This window comes from Sapajus apella, unplaced genomic scaffold (assembly GCF_009761245.1).
Source record: "Sapajus apella isolate SASKATOON/1434 unplaced genomic scaffold, GSC_monkey_1.0 scaffold3, whole genome shotgun sequence".
Lineage (NCBI taxonomy): Eukaryota > Metazoa > Chordata > Mammalia > Primates > Cebidae > Sapajus > Sapajus apella.
The window spans coordinates 10,532,774-10,551,161 of NW_022436943.1; the positions used below are offsets into that span (position 1 = coordinate 10,532,774).

General features: G+C 35.8%; 1 long non-coding RNA gene across 1 annotated transcript in view; it reads right to left on the reverse strand.

Annotated features, from left to right (window-relative positions):
* The window catches only part of LOC116531035, a 53,820-nt gene extending 49,883 nt beyond the window's left edge, over positions 1-3,937 (reverse strand). Inside the window, exon 1 of the long non-coding RNA XR_004260231.1 lies at positions 725-3,937. This is a non-coding gene — a long non-coding RNA (uncharacterized LOC116531035). The remainder of the gene's footprint in view (positions 1-724) is intronic.
* Positions 3,938-18,388: the final 14,451 nt, after the last annotated feature.

An 18,388-nucleotide genomic window follows, 5' to 3' on the forward strand; every position in this document is an offset into this window, starting at 1 on the left:
TACAAAGTGAGGGCTTCAAGTTTCCTGTAGCTCTCATTTGCTAATAGGAATTTGTTTATTTTATACCTCATTTTTTCCCTGCTCCAGACAATAGCTATTGCTTATAGTATCACATGTTGGAATGACAGAAATTATTAATTATGAAACAGATTAACCTGACCTAGTAGGATCCTATCAAGAAGACTTGATGGTCATAGGGGAAAAAAATGTTTGAAATGAAAGGAAAATAAGATAATTAGAAAGTATCTGCCGCTAGGCATTTAATATAATTTTTTCCTTTTGTGTCCAAAGCAACACTAATGACCTTTCAAGAACAATTGTTATTGAGTAGATAAATTTTGAATGGTCCTAAATTCACGTGATAGCATTTCATGATTCAAACTTGCTGAAATTCAGTGTATTAAAACTTTATTATTTGATTATAAACTGTAAACTTTAACTTCTCAGTGATTTTGTTTTTATATACTAAGCCGTATATGCAAGCTATGGACTTATAAAACAATTATATTCAAAAGCCTAAATGTAGTTTGTCAAAATAAGTACTAAAAATTACTATGCCTCAGTTCTGTACTTTGATTTCCTTTGTTTACAACATGTCATCAAAAAAAAATAGAAGAAATATAATATAAAAAAAAAAAAAAAAAAAAAAGAAATATATTTGACTTCAAGTTTCTTGCAGCCCTCATTTCTCATTACAGCACACAGGTAGTTTCCTTTCACTTACTTTCTTGTTAAAAGGTACAAAACGCTCACTCTGTCTCCCTCTTCCATTCATGAGTAAAAGAAGAAGATTTCCATTTCTGCTACTGATTCAACCAATTGAAGCCTCTTTTCTCATTCTGCAAGCAAAAATAATAAGATCACATGTTAGTCAACCTTGATCCCAACTCTTAACACTGTAGGATCTTGACATCCAGTTAGATTGGGATTATTTCACAAATGTAACAATGATTGATAGAAGGCCAGCAGCATTTCTCCTAATTGTGGTTTCCCTTAGAGTATTAGAACTAGGCCTACAGGGAAAGAATAGTTATTCTTGATGCAGCCTCATGTAGGCAGGGTATTGGCAAAGCCAGCCTTTGGCACAAGCTAAAGAGGCAGCTAACTTGTGTGGTCTGAAGAGTTTGAAGTGTTTTCCACTGTTTCTTCCAAGACACCTCTAATTCCCACACTGCTTACTTTTTGAGTTAAAGTAAATGTTATCCAGGAACTATAATACTCTCATGTGAACTCGTTTTCTAAACTAAGTTACTCAAGAACTTATGAATTGGACAGAGAAAGATAATTTGGGGGCAAGGAATAGAGAGAGAGAGAGAAAGTGTTTAGAAAGTCGGGAGAGAGGGATCAGCCAAAGCCAAGACATGGAGGAGAAAACCTCAATGTAGAACTAAGAGAAAGACCGTGAACTGACCACAGCAGACTTTAAAAGAGTTCTAAAATATGGATCTCACAGATGACATAATATTGAATGTTTTCACTGGGTAGCAAAATACAATACAAAAGACAAGATATCTCATAAAAATGCAATTTTTCAAAGAAATGACCAAAATACTTGTTTGGTGGTTCTGAAGATCCCTCAGCCACAAAGAGGATGTAGCCGTGTGCAGGGAAAACAGTCACATAACACAATGCAATTACACTTTATTATTACTAACAGTACTAATAGTAATAGCAATAATAATGTTCCAAAGTAGCTACCATTTATGAAAGACCTATTATATGTCAGGCACTGTGCTATGTACATGGCACATATTATCTAATTTTCATGACAATCCTACCTAGTAGTATAGTTTCCACTTTAACAGTGAGCAAAATGAGATGCAGAGGGGTAAGTAATTATCTTAGATCATTCAGCTATAAGTGATCAAACCATTATCTGACCACAAAGAGGACTTCAAAGTGATAAACTCTCATTTGACTATACCACATTGTATCAATGCCACATTACAGAATTTTATTCAACAAGCACTGAAGAGTCCTTTTGATAGGTATAAAAGAAAGAGAATGAGAGCCTTCCTTAGTTACTCATTGTACCAGATGACATGCCACTGAGATTTACTTTGTTCTTGTTCTTTTTCTTTGTTTTCCTTTTCAAAAAAAAAAACATAGATTTGTATTCGTTGGTCCTTTCGAAATTACTTCTGAGCCACATAGATTAAAATACACCCTTTTTAAGAAAGAATCTAGCAGCCCTCTGCATTGTGGCTCTACAGCATGCATTTCTGCCACTCTGGCCACCATGACATGGCAACAGACAAGAAGTCAGTCACTACTCAGCCCCCTTGCCCATTCCCAAAGCTTTATAAATGAGTCATTAAACATGCTTCAGAAGAAAGTTGTGGTATTGGAATTCACTCTCAGGTCTTATCCTTCCCAAAGCACAGCTAGGACACTCCACTTAGAAATTTTACATCATAAATACATACATGACTAATATTCTTCTATTGCTAATCAATCCACCTGTAGAAACTAAGCTAAGGAAAAGTCTGTGACAGAAAGCCAAAAGGCCATTTCAAAAAAGGTGTCCTCCATTTTATGTTCTTTCATTATTATTATTATCATTATTCTCTTCAAGGACACTAGAACTGGAAGCCAATGAAAGAAAAATCCTTGAGCAAGTCTAGCCAGTCATTTCAAGTAAATAATTCAGATGTTGAAAGTCTGATCTATGGGCTATTGAGTCACATAACCACCAACATAAGAGTTTAGGAATCAAGACACAAACTTTAAGAAACCCATTTAATGTGTCCTTCCTCACTAAGAGTAGAAGTCTATACCAAAATATATGAAAATTACAAATAATAACTTGAGGTAGTTTATCACAGTGAATGTAAATTCTTCATACAATTATTTAAATAAATCTTAATTCTTTTAAACATTGCAGACCAAGAAATTTTCAGTCACTACTGGAAAGTACTGCAAATCAAGATTTTAATTTTCTATTATGTACTTCTTCACCTTGCTTACTCACAATGACCCATTCAAAGATCCAAAGTACAACATCTATATCAGCTGGAGTTATCCTGACCAGACACACTGCACCTACAGTAAGGTTACTATAGTTGATTAAATACTCTGGGTTCATTTTGCCCTTTTTTTAATTCAAAAATATGTTTCTCTCTTAAAACAAGGCAACCAAATGAAGCAAATACATAGAACTAGGCATTTTTCCCATTTAGTTGTCTAAAAAAGTCTAGTTGCCAACCTCTTTTTTTAAATATGCCTACCTATATAAACACCTAGATAAAATTGCAGATACTTGGATAAAGCTCCAGGAACATTAAACCCAAGGTGAATTCTGAAACAACTGTGTCACATTGAAACCAAAGCTTCATTGATCGGTATCGGCCAACTACAAGGTATGTATTCCACTGAGTGCCTGAGGATGAAATCACCTCCTGGCTCCCATTAGCTATTGGCAGCAGCATAAGAGCATTGCACCTGGGAATGTTTTACTTTACTGGGAATCTGAGTAACCAAAAAAAAGATAAAACCACTGAAAAATCTTATTGTTGACCACGAAAGAACGATAATTAGGCAAAGAGGAAGTGATGCTTCCCTATGCCTTCTTAATCCCAGAAGTGCTAGGAAATAAAACGCCATGACAGTCTGTTCAATATGATGTTGGGAAAACTGAATATCCATATGCAGAAGAATGAAACTAGAGCACTGTCTTTTGCCATATACAAAAATCAAATCAAAATGACTTAAAGATTTAAGTCTAAGACCTCAAACTACAAAACTACTACAAAAAGCATTTTGGGAAACTCTCCAAGAAATTGGGGTGGGCAAGGATTTCTTGAGTTATATCCCACAAGCACAGGTGACCAAAGCAAAACTGGACACATGGGATCACATCAACTTAAAAACCTGCACAAAAAAGGAAACAGTCAACAAAGTGAAAAGACAACCCAAAGAATGGGATAAAATATTTATAAACTATCCATCTGACAAGGTATTAATAACCAGAATATATAAGGAACTCAGACAATTAACTCTACAGGAAAAAATCTAATAATCTGACTTTAAAATGGCCAAAAGATCTGAATAGACATTCCTGAAAAGAAAACCCACAAATGGCAAACAGGTATATGAAAAGGTACTCAAATCATTGATCAACAGAGCAATGCCAATCAAAACTACAGTGAGATATCATCTCACTGGCTGTTATCCAAAAGACAGACAATAACAAATGCTGGAGAGGATGTGGAGGAAAGGGAATCCACTGTTAGTGGGAATGTAAATCAGCACAACCACTGTGGAAAACAGTTTGAAGGTTCCTCAAAAAACTAAAAATAGATGTGTCATATGATCCAGCAATCCCACACCAAAAGAAAGAAAATCAGCACATGGAAGAGACATCTGTACCCCCATGTGTATTACAGAACTATTCACAAAGCTGAGATTTGGAAACAATGTAAGTGTCCATCAACAGAATGTGATGGATAAAGAAAATGTGGTACATATACACAATGGAGTATACTATTCAGCCATAAAAAATAATGAGATTTTTAATGATATCTTGTCATTTGCAACATGGATGGAACTGGTTGTCATTCTGTTAACTGAAATAAGCCAGGCACAGAAAGACAAACTTTGCACGTTCTCATTTATTTGTGCATGCTAAAAATTAAAACTCATGGAGACAGAGGCTAGAGTGATAGTGACCAGAGGTTGGCAAGGATAGTTGTTGGGGGAGGTAACAGTGGGAGAGAAGTGAAAATGGTTAATGTATACAAAATGTACTTTAAAAAATTAACTAAGAGCTAGTATTTAGCACAACATGGTGACTATAGCCAAAAATAACTGTGCATTTAAAAATAATTAAAAGAGTAGAACTGGATTGTTTGTAATACAAAGAAAGGATAAAGCCTTGAGATGATGGATACCCCATTAACCCTGATGTGACTATGACCCATTGCCTGCCTACATTAAAATATCTCATGTACCCCATAAATATATACACCTGCTATGCAACCACAAAAGTTAAAAATTAAAAAAAATAATAAAATAAGATAAAAATAAAACCTAATGGTGGATAATAAGAAAGAGGAGGGCACAGAAAGACCCCAAGAAGATGTATACAAGCATGACTTGAACTGGAGACTCTGGACCATCTCTAATTGTCTCCTTCCTGGAATCATTCAGTAAACTACAAAAGATATGCTTTAAGGACTTTATTTAGCAACCAAAAGTAGAGAAGTAAGAATAGTAAGCACATGGATTGTTCTACTGTACTTACTGGGACTATTCACTGATTGATTTCTACCTATCTATTAAATATTGCTTTAACATTAAGTCTGAATTGGTTCATGTTCAGTATTTGAATCAGGAGACTTAGTGAACTCTTCTTGGCTGTATTATTGTTGTGTGACTATGAAAAGTAACCCTCCTTCCCTGCTTCAACTTTCCCCACCTATACAATGCAGAGAATAATAAATCCCATCTATCTCAGGTGGACATAATGAAGAGGATTCCAGGTTAATAATTTATAAGACTTCTGGGTGAATAATTCTACATAAATGCAAGCATGAATGGAAAAGCCAGTAATAAACCACGTTATTTGACACCCAAATTTAGTATTTCATCTACAACAATACCACTGTTTTTTAAAAAGTAACTGTAAATAGTCTCTCAGAGCTTGCTTTCCATCTTATCTCAATCACATCCTGCATGACTTTCTATTTTCTATTTTCTGTTTACTATTTTCAATGAAGGAAGGTGTTTTCCAACACAAAATAGATGAGAGTTGTCAACTGCTTTCTTTTTACTCTTAAATTTTTAGAAAACTTTTTCACTGGATGAGTGATCACTTGCTCAGCTACTGAGTGGCATTTTAGATTTCTAAGTAAATAAAATATCTTCAGATTTCTGATTATATATGACCACAAATGAAATCCACCCTTGGAGTTTATACTACTTAAATAACAACCTACCCAACTGACAGTAACAGTTTGCTTAGTAAACTAGTGTCTGTCATAATTTAGAAGGAGGGAGACATGATAACATAAGTCAAATTGTATTTTGTTTTATATATCATTATATACTGTTTTTAAATGTTATGTGCTAGGAATATTACTTGAAAAATTCATGTTTTTATCACATTTTCCTTTTTTAGAGTTGTTGATAACTTATACATTTTTAAAAACTGTAACAATATTATGCAATCAAGCTACTTTACTAGAATGAAAGAAATAGTTCTGCCCAGCTGTTACAACATATCAGACATACAGGTAACAAAAAATATTTAAGTGGCTCTTATCTGATAACAATGTTAAAGAGTAAGGCAGAAAGAATAGGGCACACTGGTAAGAACATACTAAATCAAAACTTCAACATGGAAGACATAAGTACTGAGAGGTTCCTGAAAACATCCTCAGGAGGCAGACAAAACTACCACACAAAAATCAATAGAATTCAGCTCTTGTTGAACAGTTCTATCAACAAGGCATTGGATAAACAAGCAAGTACCCAGTTGGAATAGATCCTTAAAATATTAATAGCAACCGTAGCCCTGAATCAATAGTCTTCATAGGTACAATTACAAGTTAACACTTTCATCGGTCTTTTTTGGCATAATCAAGTACAGATAACATATTATTGATTGTTAAAAATCTATACCTAAATAGAAATAAAAACAATTTTTTAAAAAGGAACAATCATGATTCTTCAAGTCAAACCATGGAATTTGTTTTACACCTGCCCAATAAAAGCAAGCCTTTAAGTTCTATGATAAAATCATAGTAAATTTATTCAATAACTTTAGCTAAACCAACAGGTCATTTCAACCCTCAAATTGTGTGAGTGCATCCTGATAAACACTGAGCACAATTAAGTGTTGTTTCAAAATTTTAAAACAATGACAACTCTTTAACAGTAAAAGTAATTGGTAGAGTCTGTCATTTTTGAGAAGACAAAAGCTCATTGAAAGCAACAATCATTTACACATAAACAGCTTATTTCAATTGCAGCAGTTATTACTGTAATTGTCTGGTTATCTATGGCTTCTCAACAAATTACCCCTAAACTGAGCGGCTTAAAAGAAAAGTTTTTTGTTATACTTCATGTTTCCATGTGTTGAACAGGCTTAGATAGACAGTTCTTGCTGGATTTCTTATGTGACAGCAGTCATATGGTAGCTGGAGCTGAAGGCTCACTTAGGCTAGTTGTTCAGCATGGTTTCTTCACTCATATATCTGCCACCCCAGCTGATATGTCTGGAACATCTGAGGACTGGCCAGGCACAGTGTTCGTTTCTCTCCTCCTTGCCCCACCCTTCCTTTCTCTGTCTCTCTCCTTCCTCTCTTCTTCTCACCCTCTTTTTGTGCAACCTCTCTATATGGCACTGGAAGAATTCTTACAATATGACAGCCTCAAGAGTAATGGGTTTCTTATGTAGTAGATGGCTTTCCCCAAAGCATGTGTTCCAATAAAATGTGGAAGGTGCAAATCCTCTTATGATCCAGCCTCACAACTCTGTAGTGTCACTTTCTCTGCATATTAGTTACACATGGCAAGCCCATATACTATAAGGAAATGTATACTATATATCATGGTATGTGGTATATAATACATACTATAAGGAAAGAGGGGTAAACATTTAGAGGCCTGGTTCATTGAGGGGTCATCTGTAAAGATCAGTCACCAGAACAACTAATAAGACACAGTAAGATCAATGAACATTTTTGTTGTTGTTGTTGTTAGTAATAGTATTATAATTATTAATTTGTCCATTCAAAAAGGGCTAAGTATTATAGAAATAACCAGATTTCTTTCCAATGAAAGATTTTACATTCTCATAATTGGTAGCTGGGAAAAAGAAAAAATAAAATGGTTAATTCTGAAAGCACTGATAGGCCAATATCGCTATTGCTTTGCATTGTAACCTTAGATAACAGAACATTCTTAAGCTTTGGTTCTATGATTGGTGTCATCACCTAATATGGCTTCTATCATTATGTGCAAAGAAATGTATCTTCTCTCAGAACAGTAAAAGCAATAGTTTACATTTAACTGATACTAAATTTTAAAGCATTTAGTATCAGTTTTTTTAAAGGTAGCATACAAAGGCTCTATGGTAGTTCAATGTGGAAGGATTGTCTTTTAAATAAATTGTGCTGAGTTAATTGCCTATTAATTAAAAAAATGAAATTTGTTTTTTATCTCACAACATTTAAAAAATACAATAGATTAAAATCCTAAATGTAGAAGTTAAATCAAGTAGAGCTTCTGTCTTCATCATGATGGATTAGCTTATACCAGGTCAACAGAGCGATGATAAACAACACTAGAAATTTTAAAATACATGAGTTGACACTTTTCTATTTCTTAACAAAGATGGTACAGGAGTGTGGTATCTGAGAGAAAGGAAACATGAGGCAAGTCCCAAAATCAACACAACTTTCTATCTAAAAGCACTTCTAGACCATGGCCTGGAAAAGTAGAGTCCAAGTCAGGAAAAAAAAATTCTGAGGAAAGAAAAATAAGAGTTGGGGGTTGCTGAAGTGGCAGAATGGCAAAATGTTTCAAAGCAGGATGCTAGAAGGAGAGAACTGCACAGAGAAGACACTCCAAAAACCGGCATGGGGGTCTCCTTCAGTCTTTGGCTGATTATTAAGCTGTGAGAGTGAGGCTCTATGGCATTCTGGGGAGCTGAGAGCTGAATGAAGATCCTGCAAGTCTCCCAGTATTAGAATACAGAAAAGGCATGCGTTAGATTATGCCAAGTCTATTACTAGTGTAGAGACTGCTTTAGAGTTGCCTGAACTGAGCTTAAAAATAGCCATCACAGAAAGGAGACTAATCCACTAATAAACTTATTGTGTACCAGAACAAAAAACAGTACTCAAAAAAAAAGAAAAGACAAAACAGCAGCAACAAAGGCCCAGACTCCAGGCAATGTAGTAATCTCTATGTCCTTAGGCAATAAAATTACTAGACATGTGCAAAGTTTACAAAGTATAATACTAACCCTGGAAAACAAAAGAATAGTCCATATAAATCAAACTTGAGATGACCCAGTTATTAAATTTTCAGATAAAAATTATGTTGAATAAACATGGTCAAAGACTTAAAAGACAGTCATAATGCATGCACAAATAGTGTCAATTTTAAAATGGAAACTATGGCCAGGTGCCATGTCACGCCTCTCTAATCGCAGCATTTTGGGAGGGTGAGGTGAGTGGATCACTTGAGCCTAGGACCTGGAGACCAGCCTGGACAACATGGCACAATCACCAGGTCTCTACTAAAATTACAAAAATTATCTGGGTGCAGTGGCACATGCCTGTAGTCCCAACTACTCCGGACACTGAGGTGGGAGGATCACTTGAACCTGAAAAGCAGAGGTTTAAAAAAAAAAAAAAGGAAACTATAAAAAAGAACCAAATAAAAGTGCCAGAATTGAAAATTACAAATGCATGAAATAAAATACACATGGGCGAGCTCAACACTAGATAAGAGATAGAAAAGGAGAAAAAAAATCACTACATTTTAATATATATCAATACAATTAAGAAGTGAAGGAGAGGTAAAGAGAAGCTGGAAAAAAATTGCGCAAAGTCTCAGAGATCTGTGAGAAAATAGAAGATGGCCTAACATAGTATGATTGAAATCCCAGAAAAGACAGAAAATGAAGAAAAAAATTGTATAATGGCCACAAATTCCCCAAATTTGGAGAAAAACATAAATATATATTTACAAGAAGCTCAGCAAATCCTCAGAAAGATAAATACAAAGAAAACCATGTCTAGGTCAAGCTGCTGAAAACCAAAGACATTTTTACTGTTTGTAAAACTCTTGTTCAATCTTTTATCTTCCCCAATAGATAAAAAAATGCTGCTTCATTGCCTTTTTACTTGCATTATTTCTGATTAGAACTCGGCTGCCATCTTATATTTATTCCACTGTATGTGATAGATCATTTTTTTAGGGATCTCATTAAGATCTTCTATCACTTGTTTTGAGCAATCTGGTTATAATGGGCCTTGGTTGAGTATTCTTTATGCCTCCTGAGCTTGAGGTTTGTTGGCTTCTTGGATCTGTGGGCAAATCTTCAGTATGTGAGACAACAAAATTAAATTTAGAAAATTTTTATTATGTAAATTAATTTTATTAAGTTAAATTTTTATTATATTTTTATTACATTTAGAAAAATTTTGTCATTATTTCTTTAAATATTTTTGTCCTCACTTTCATCCTCTCTTTTGAGGACTCCAACTACATATACATTAGTCCACCTGAAGTTTTTGCCCAGCTCATTCATGCTCTTTTAAGTTTTGTTTACTTCAAATTCTCTTCCTCTCTGTTTTTGATTTTGGATAGTTTCCAGTGCTCTGGCTTGAAGTTCATTAACCTTTTATTCTGAAATGTCTAATTTGCAATTCATCCTATCTAAAGTATTTTATACTTCTGGCATTATAGTTTTCATTTCTAGAAGTTCAATTTAGATTTGGTTATATCTTCCATGTCTCAACTTAACTTTTTGAACAAACAGAATACAATTATAATGAGTACTTTAATGTTCTTATCTGATAATTCTAATATCTATATTAGTTCCAGGTTAGTTTTTATTGATATCCCCTCATTGTGGCTCATATTTTCTCACTTCTTTACATAACTAATACTTTTTTATTGGATACCAGACTTTTTTTTATTGGATACCAGAATTTTACCTTGTTAGGTTCTGGATATTTTTATATTCCTGTACATATTCTTGAGCTTTTTTCTGAGACCCAACTTATAAATTATTGGAAGGAGTTCAATACTTTCATATCTTGCTTTTAGAATTTGCTAGAGAAGACTGGAGCTCAGTCTGGGGTTAATTATTCCTAAGTATCAAGGACCCACTATGTAGTTTACCCAGAGTTTCATGAATCATAAGGTTTTCCATGCTGGCTGGTGGTAACTGACATGTGTGAACATGGGGCACTGTGACCTCTACACTTTGAGGCAGCTCCTTCCTCAGACTCAGCTTGTCTTCTAACACACATGTGTTGATCAGTAATCACCTGACCACTGCAGGAAGATGATGTGCAGATCATCAGAGTTCTGTCTGTGCAGATCTCTCCTTTCTGGTACTTTATCTTATAAATTATAGCGCCTTTGATTTCCTTGGCCACTCAGCTCTGTATCCTTAACTCAGGGAGTCAGCCAATCTTTGCCTGGGTTCCTCCTCCTTGCATCATGACCTGGAAACTCTCTTAAGGCAAAAGACTAGAGCAATCATAGGACTCATCTCATTTTTCTCATCTCTCTTATATCACTATCCTTTATTTCCTTTCCTTCAGTGACTTTAAATTTGTAGTTCCTTATAATTTGCTCACTTTTTAATGTTTCCAGAAGGCAGGTAAATCTAGTTCCTATTATATTCAATTTTGGCTGGAATTAGAAAGGTATGCTGTATGTAAAGCTAACTAAAATTTTATGTGCCAAATATTGGACAAATTTTTAAATGGAAAATTAATAAATGTAATAGTCAAGAATAATAATAGAAGAATAAGTTAATTTGGGGAACAAGTTAAAGAAAATATTACAGTACAGACTGGGTCAGTTTGGAGGCCTGTCAACTTTCATGGAATGCTTCGTTAACAATATGCCATTCTTTATCCCAGTAGTGTGCCACAGAACATGTATACGTGGAGAAAGATGGTATTGAGGGCCTTAAAAACCACTGGTAGAAAACACTTAAGAGAGCAAAGCCAGATGGCCAAAGAAAAGCCATACAATAATGCTTATTGCTGTGAAGGTGTAAATATAGACAGGTGAATATTGGTAGGAGATTGTTGCTCCAGAACAACCTGTACCCCTCTCACATATTTTGCTTTGAAACAATGCACCTACATACTATGCACCTATATACTATTTTTAAATGGTAAAAATGGTATACTATTTTTAAATGGTAAAAATGACTATCCTAATATTCCAAACATTCTGGCCTGTAAAATGCATGTTCTGCTTTATTTTTACATAATTAATATTTTTTATTTCTCTTCTTTCACAAAAGAAACAGCACCCTCTCTCTGTACAATGGCACAAGCCAAGTTCAAGTGATTCTCCTGCCTAAGTCTCCCAAGCAGCTAAGATTACAGGTGCCCGCCACCACGCCCAACTAATTTTTGTTTTTTAAGTAGAGATGGGAGTTTCACCATGTTGGCCAGGCAGGTCTTGAACTCCTGACCTCAAGCAATCCACATGCCTTGGCCTCCCAAAGTGCTGAGATTACAGACGTGAGCCAGCATGCCCAGCTAGAAACAGCACCCTCTTGATTTCATCCTCACCCCTTGTCCAAGGCATCGCTCAACAAGTCTTCTCATCTCTTGCACTTCAGATTGCCCCTGGCTCCAATCCTTGTCTTTAGCCTCCAGGAATTTTATTTTTTCACCAACCCTGAATAAATTTCCCGTCAACCTTTTTCCTCCTCAAACTCTAGTCTCACTTCTCCTTTTCTCTTTTGCCACCAAATTTCTGTTTCTGTCCTCTCTTGAATTCAAACGTCTTTGCAGATGGTTGCCCTCTGAAAAGGGTTTAACAAATTAAAAAATCTCTTCACAATACTCATTCTTCTTGAACTCTCTAATCTACTTAATATCTTGATAAGATATTAAATATCTCATGAAATTCTATTTTCTTTGGATTTTCTCTGCCAAGGGATAAATACAGATCATCAGACTTACGGTTGCAGAGCACTACTCTTAACTGGCTGACAGTCAGTGTCATACAGAGACTTAAGCAAGTGCATTCAGGCTAATTCCAGGCCTGCCAGAATTAATCCTCACAGGACAATCTTTCCTACAATATTTATCAAGAGCTGAGGTGTGACACATATCTGCCTTTAAAAAATAGATTCCTTGAAAATAAGAAGTAAAATTTGCTCATCATGTTCTTAAATATCCAGGTCAGTATCATGCATTCATTAAATGAGTTCTTCTTTCTTCCTTAAATATATTAAAGACTGAATTAACTAATGACAAGGTCAGTCAGTAATAAGTGTTGACAAGTAAACAGGCAAATGGAAATACAATGAAAATTCTACAGTCACTTAGAAATTGTATAATTCATAAAACTTATAGTTTCAAATTTGAAATTTGAAACTGCAGCAGCATAAGAAACACTACTTTTAAAAAGCTATTAAAAAACCTGGTTAGAAGACATAAACTATTTTAGCAATAGAAAAATTTAAACATCCCAAAAGTAGAACAAATTGAAAAATGAGCCCATCATTAATCCGTAAGGATCAACTCATGGCTATACATGGAAAATACATTTTTAAAACAAGGGAATCAAATTAGAAAAAAAAAACATGTAGTTAATATTGTGGCTAAAATAAAATGAAAATATTTCACAGGCATCAGCTACGTTAAAGGCGCTGTGCTCTTTGCTATTCCTTGGAAATACAGTGTCTGTATTCATCACAGCCAGTTGCACGCTCTTCTTAATAAAGGCAACTCCTTTAAGAGGTAGGTTTCTGTCTTGATTTAACTTGCTGGCAATTGCACAGGCAGAACTACTTACCTTGCAAATAAACTCAGCTTCACAACAAACTGACAATGCACCTAAAGGACTTAATTTCACTATCACCTAACTTATCAAGCAGCCTCCATGATAGCACTGCCCAAATTACAAAGAGAGTAGATGTTATATGTTCCTAAGTTACCACAAGTATCAGCTCAGGTTCCAGTTACAGGATCTGCTCTATCTTGCTGATACCGTAGAAGGATATTGTGGTGTACAATATCCCAAGTGCAGTCTCTGCAGGAGAGATGAGGGCAGATGCATCCTCCTAGGTAAGGCACAGACTTCTAGCTACATCAGGATTATATGTGGTGCTGCATAAGATTTTATTTGGTTGATGACATTTATGTCCTCTGGAAGCTAACTCACTTGGCCTCCAGAGCTCAGTGAAGCATTAACTCATTGTAGTTATCAGAAGAATGTCATGAGCTGTCTCATAGAACTAGTGACTAGAAGACGGGGAATAAATCTATTGTGAGCCTCGACTACGTCACTTTTTTCACTTTAAGCAAAACAACGAAAGAGGATCTCAAGTAGCAGTTACCAACTATTACTGCTTCTCGATATATTTTAAACTACATGAGACCCTATCTCTGATCTCTTTTTTGTTCTTACAGCAATGTAGTTGGGAGTCTAGATAAAATTCACATTCGAAGTTTGGTCTTCAGCTTCTCCCATTTGTGTTTTGATCCCCTCTATTGCCCTATTTAATTTCTGCTTTGTAGATGCATCAAGTGTTTCTTTGCTGCACTAATTATCTCAAAACTCAAGGCTTTGAAGTGTTAGTTTTATGAATTTTTTTAATATCCCACAACATTTCGTCTTTTCTTTTTATTAAGAGATACTCTGAAGAAATAATATATGGCTTAATTTCTCAACTCCCTTCTCTAGCAAGCTATTTCTCATGAATTTATCCCTGAGAAAAATTGAAACAGGAAGGTCATCAACAAGCATGCTGAGAGGGTGTTGACATGGGTAATGTGTTATTTAAGCATCCCCAACCCCTGGGACTGGTACCAGTCCATGGCCTGTTAGGAACCAGGCCACACAGTAGGTGAGCGGCTGGTGAGCAATTACCCGCCTGAGCTCCACCTCCTGTCAAATAGATCAGTGGCAGCAATAGATTTCTCATAGAAGCACAATCCCTCACATGTGAGGGATCTAGGTTGTGCACTTCTTATGAGAATTCAATACCTGATGATTTGAAGTGGAACAGTTTCAATCCCTAAACCATCCCCCTCTCCCCAGCCCCATCAGGGTCAGCGGAAAAATCGGCTTTCACGAAGCTGATCCCTGGTGCCAAAAAGGTTGGGAACTCCTGTGTTATTTGAAACTCTTCATCTATGACCCAATGATGTAAGAAACACAGAAATGAAGTCCTGTCAAAAACATCAAGACATCTAGTGAGAGGAAAAGGCACGAATTTGGTATACTAGCTGTTGGATAATTGTTGTTGGACAATATTGAACAAGAATCAAAGAGAAGGCTCTTGCAATTTTGTAACACACAGATAAAATTTCAGGAAGATCTTTTCTACAATGCCATTCCTGCAGAAAGAGCTACCAAATTCACTCCATTATGTCAGTGACCATTGTTATTCTGTATGATAATAATTAACTGAGTAGTAGCATCAAATGGGACTATTAACTGTCTATTTAGGTGCCTCATTTTCTTGAAGAATTTACAATTGCAGACTGTACCATGAAACACAACTGTTTAATTGTGTATCTGATTCCTCCTGGGAGAAGTTTAAAGATTATTCGGTATGTATTTTGCCAGTCTAGGTTTATTTTCCTTTCATATGAGTTCCAAATTAAATCTGAACTAGTCCATTCAAGCTATCCTTCACAGGGGTTTTCTAGTGCCACGGTTATTTTGATCCTGCTTCTAAAAGTAGCCCTCGCTAATATGAACAGTTAGTTTCCCTTACCAGAGAGAGCTGCCACAACCTTGAAATTCACCCTGGACAGGCAGAATGTTGATGACTATTTCCTTCTTACTCCTTTTTTTTTCCTCACAAAACCTGCTCTTTTGGCATTTTCTATATCTGTTAGTGATATCACCATTTACTCATTTACCCATTTGTCAAAGCTAGACATTAAAAAAATATTTTAATTGTTCACTCTCCCTCCTTATTTAGAGATCCTGTTATGTCATGACCACTTTGCCTCTTTTAAGTATATTCCCTCTTCTATATTCCTACTGCCTTAGTTCTAACCATCCGCATGTCTCACTGAAGTAGTTCAACCTTAGTTCTAACCATCCTCATGAACTACTGAAGTAGTTCAATGGTTAAATGGTTTAAGAAAGGGATAAACTTGCCTTTATTTCTTCCCTCTTTCACACTGATGCCCAAGTTAATTTTTTAAGGATTCCTTTCCAAAAGATATTCAGTGATTTTTCTATGGCCTACACACAGAGGCATTACTCAAGAAATATTTATAGAGTATCTGCTATATATTATCTACTAAAGAGCTGAGTATACAAAGGTTAAAAAAAAAAAGATAGAATCCTTTGCTCTCAAGGACCTCACAATCTAGAAGGAAAAACAGTGTATCAACATATGTGACAAGCGTTACGATATTAGAGTGATGTGCAATGGACAGTGGTAGCATGATATGAAAAGGAGAGAATGATCCATCTCATCTGGAGTTATTGGAGAAAAATGTATGCATGTATGCATTTGACTCTGTCCTACACTATGTGTAATTTTTTCCTAGGATAACAAATGAGAGAAGGCTTTTCAGGCCAACACAACAATATGTATATAGGTTGCAATACCAGAGTAAGCATGGCTTATTTAGAAAATCACAAGTTATTAAACAATGGTAAGAGAATACAAATGGTATTAGATGGTGCATGTAAAGGAATCTAAAAATTTGATCTGAAGCTTATGATAAGCCACTGAAGAAATTTAAACAGAGGATAATATAGTTCAGGTTTTTGTTTTACAACAAAGAGGCTGGGATGAAAAGGAGAACAACTGGGATGTTATTACAACAGGCAAGACATGGCAAAGCTCTGAATTAAAGCAACAGCAATTGAATTTGTAGTGGCTGGAGTTAGGGAAGAGAGAAATGACTCCTTACCAAGTAATACAAGGCTCTACAAATCATGCTCAAATTCTGTAGCATAGTGCTTTGCACATAGTAAACACTTAATAAACTCAATAAATATTTGTTGAATAAGTAAACAAAATTATCTTCTGTAACTATGACATATCCTTGCCTAAGAAACCATCCTGAAACTTAGTAGCTTAAAACAACAATGTTTATTACTTCTTACAGTTCTGTGGGTTAGTCAGGTGGTACTTCTGTTGATCTTGCACAGGTTCACTTACGTACCTGCTTGTCTTCTGGGGCTGGTTCCTCCCAGAGGATGTGGCATTGCTCTTTCCATGAGAACCTTCTCTTTATGTTCTCTCTTTCCACACGGTCTCTTACTTTTTTTTTTTTTTTTTTTGAGATGGGAGTTACTCTTTGTCCATGAATCTTTCATCCTCAAATAGGATAATCTTATGCAGCCATCAAAAACGAATTAGTTCGTGTCCTTTGTAGGGACACGGATGAACCTGGAAACCATCATTCTCAGCAAACTGACACAAGAGCAGAAAATCAAACACCGCATGTTCTCACTCATAGGCGGGTGTTGAACAATGAGAACATATGGACACAGGGAGGGGAGCACTACACACTGGGGTCTGCTGGGGGAAAATAGGAGAGGAACAGCAGGGGGCAGGGAGTTGGGGAGCGATAGCATGGGGAGAAATGCCAGATATAGGTGAAGGGGAGGAAGGCAGCAAATCACACTGCCACGTGTGTACCTATGCAACAATCTTGCATGTTCTTCACATGTATCCCAAAACCTAAAATGCAATAAAAAAAAAAATAAGAAAGAAAAGAATCTGAACTGTTTTAGCCTTAATGCTTTCAAGGCTCCAAGCAGGCAAGCCCCATGCATGAGCATTTATCAAGCTTCAACTTACATCCTATGGTCAAGTTTAGTCAAAATGAGAGGAAATTTCAAAAAGTAGGTCTACTGGTAGGTATGATTCTTTGGAGACCATCATTATAGCAACCACAAACCTCTCTATTTTGTACCACTTCCCTCACAAAAACCTAAGGTTTTAATCCATTGGTGTTCTCCTTTGTTCCCAGGCATGTCATGCATTTTCATGCCTTCTTGACTTTAGCCAGGCTTCTCCCCTTATACCTCACAGTGCTCCCTTCTGCACTGGAATATTATTATCTGCTCACAAATAAAAGATATCTATTTTCAAAACGTAGCCCAGATGACATCTCCTCTGAGAAACCTTTCCTGCAAAACACACAGAAGGAAGATCTTTCCCTCTGCTCACTTACTTTGTTCATAAATTATAGTAGTAACTTCAACATGGAGGGTAACTCTAGCATTCTTGGCAGAACCAGTACAGTGATTCATAACTAGAAATGAGTTATATAGAGCCTACTTGCAAAGAACTTATTTCAGGGCAGAAAGAGGGTGAACAAAAGAGGGATAATGTATGAGAATTTACTTCTGGACCCACTTTTGAAACCCATCCTCTTAGCCTCCCACAGGATCTACTACCTGTGTCAGCCCATGTGGTACTGTTAATCAAAATGGTTCAAAGAACCCTCTAGATGATTTCACATTTCATGCTTGTATCAAAACAGCTCATATACCCAATAAACATACCTATTATGAATCCACAAAAATTAAAAGTTTACAAAACAAAGAGCACACTAAATTATCACTTTAAACAATATGACACAATTGTGCATGTTTGGGATACCCTAGTGCATGATGTACATAGCAGTCAGCCTCATAGTCCTTTTAGGAGATCAACTTCTTGTTATATATCTGGATGTTTGTTCCA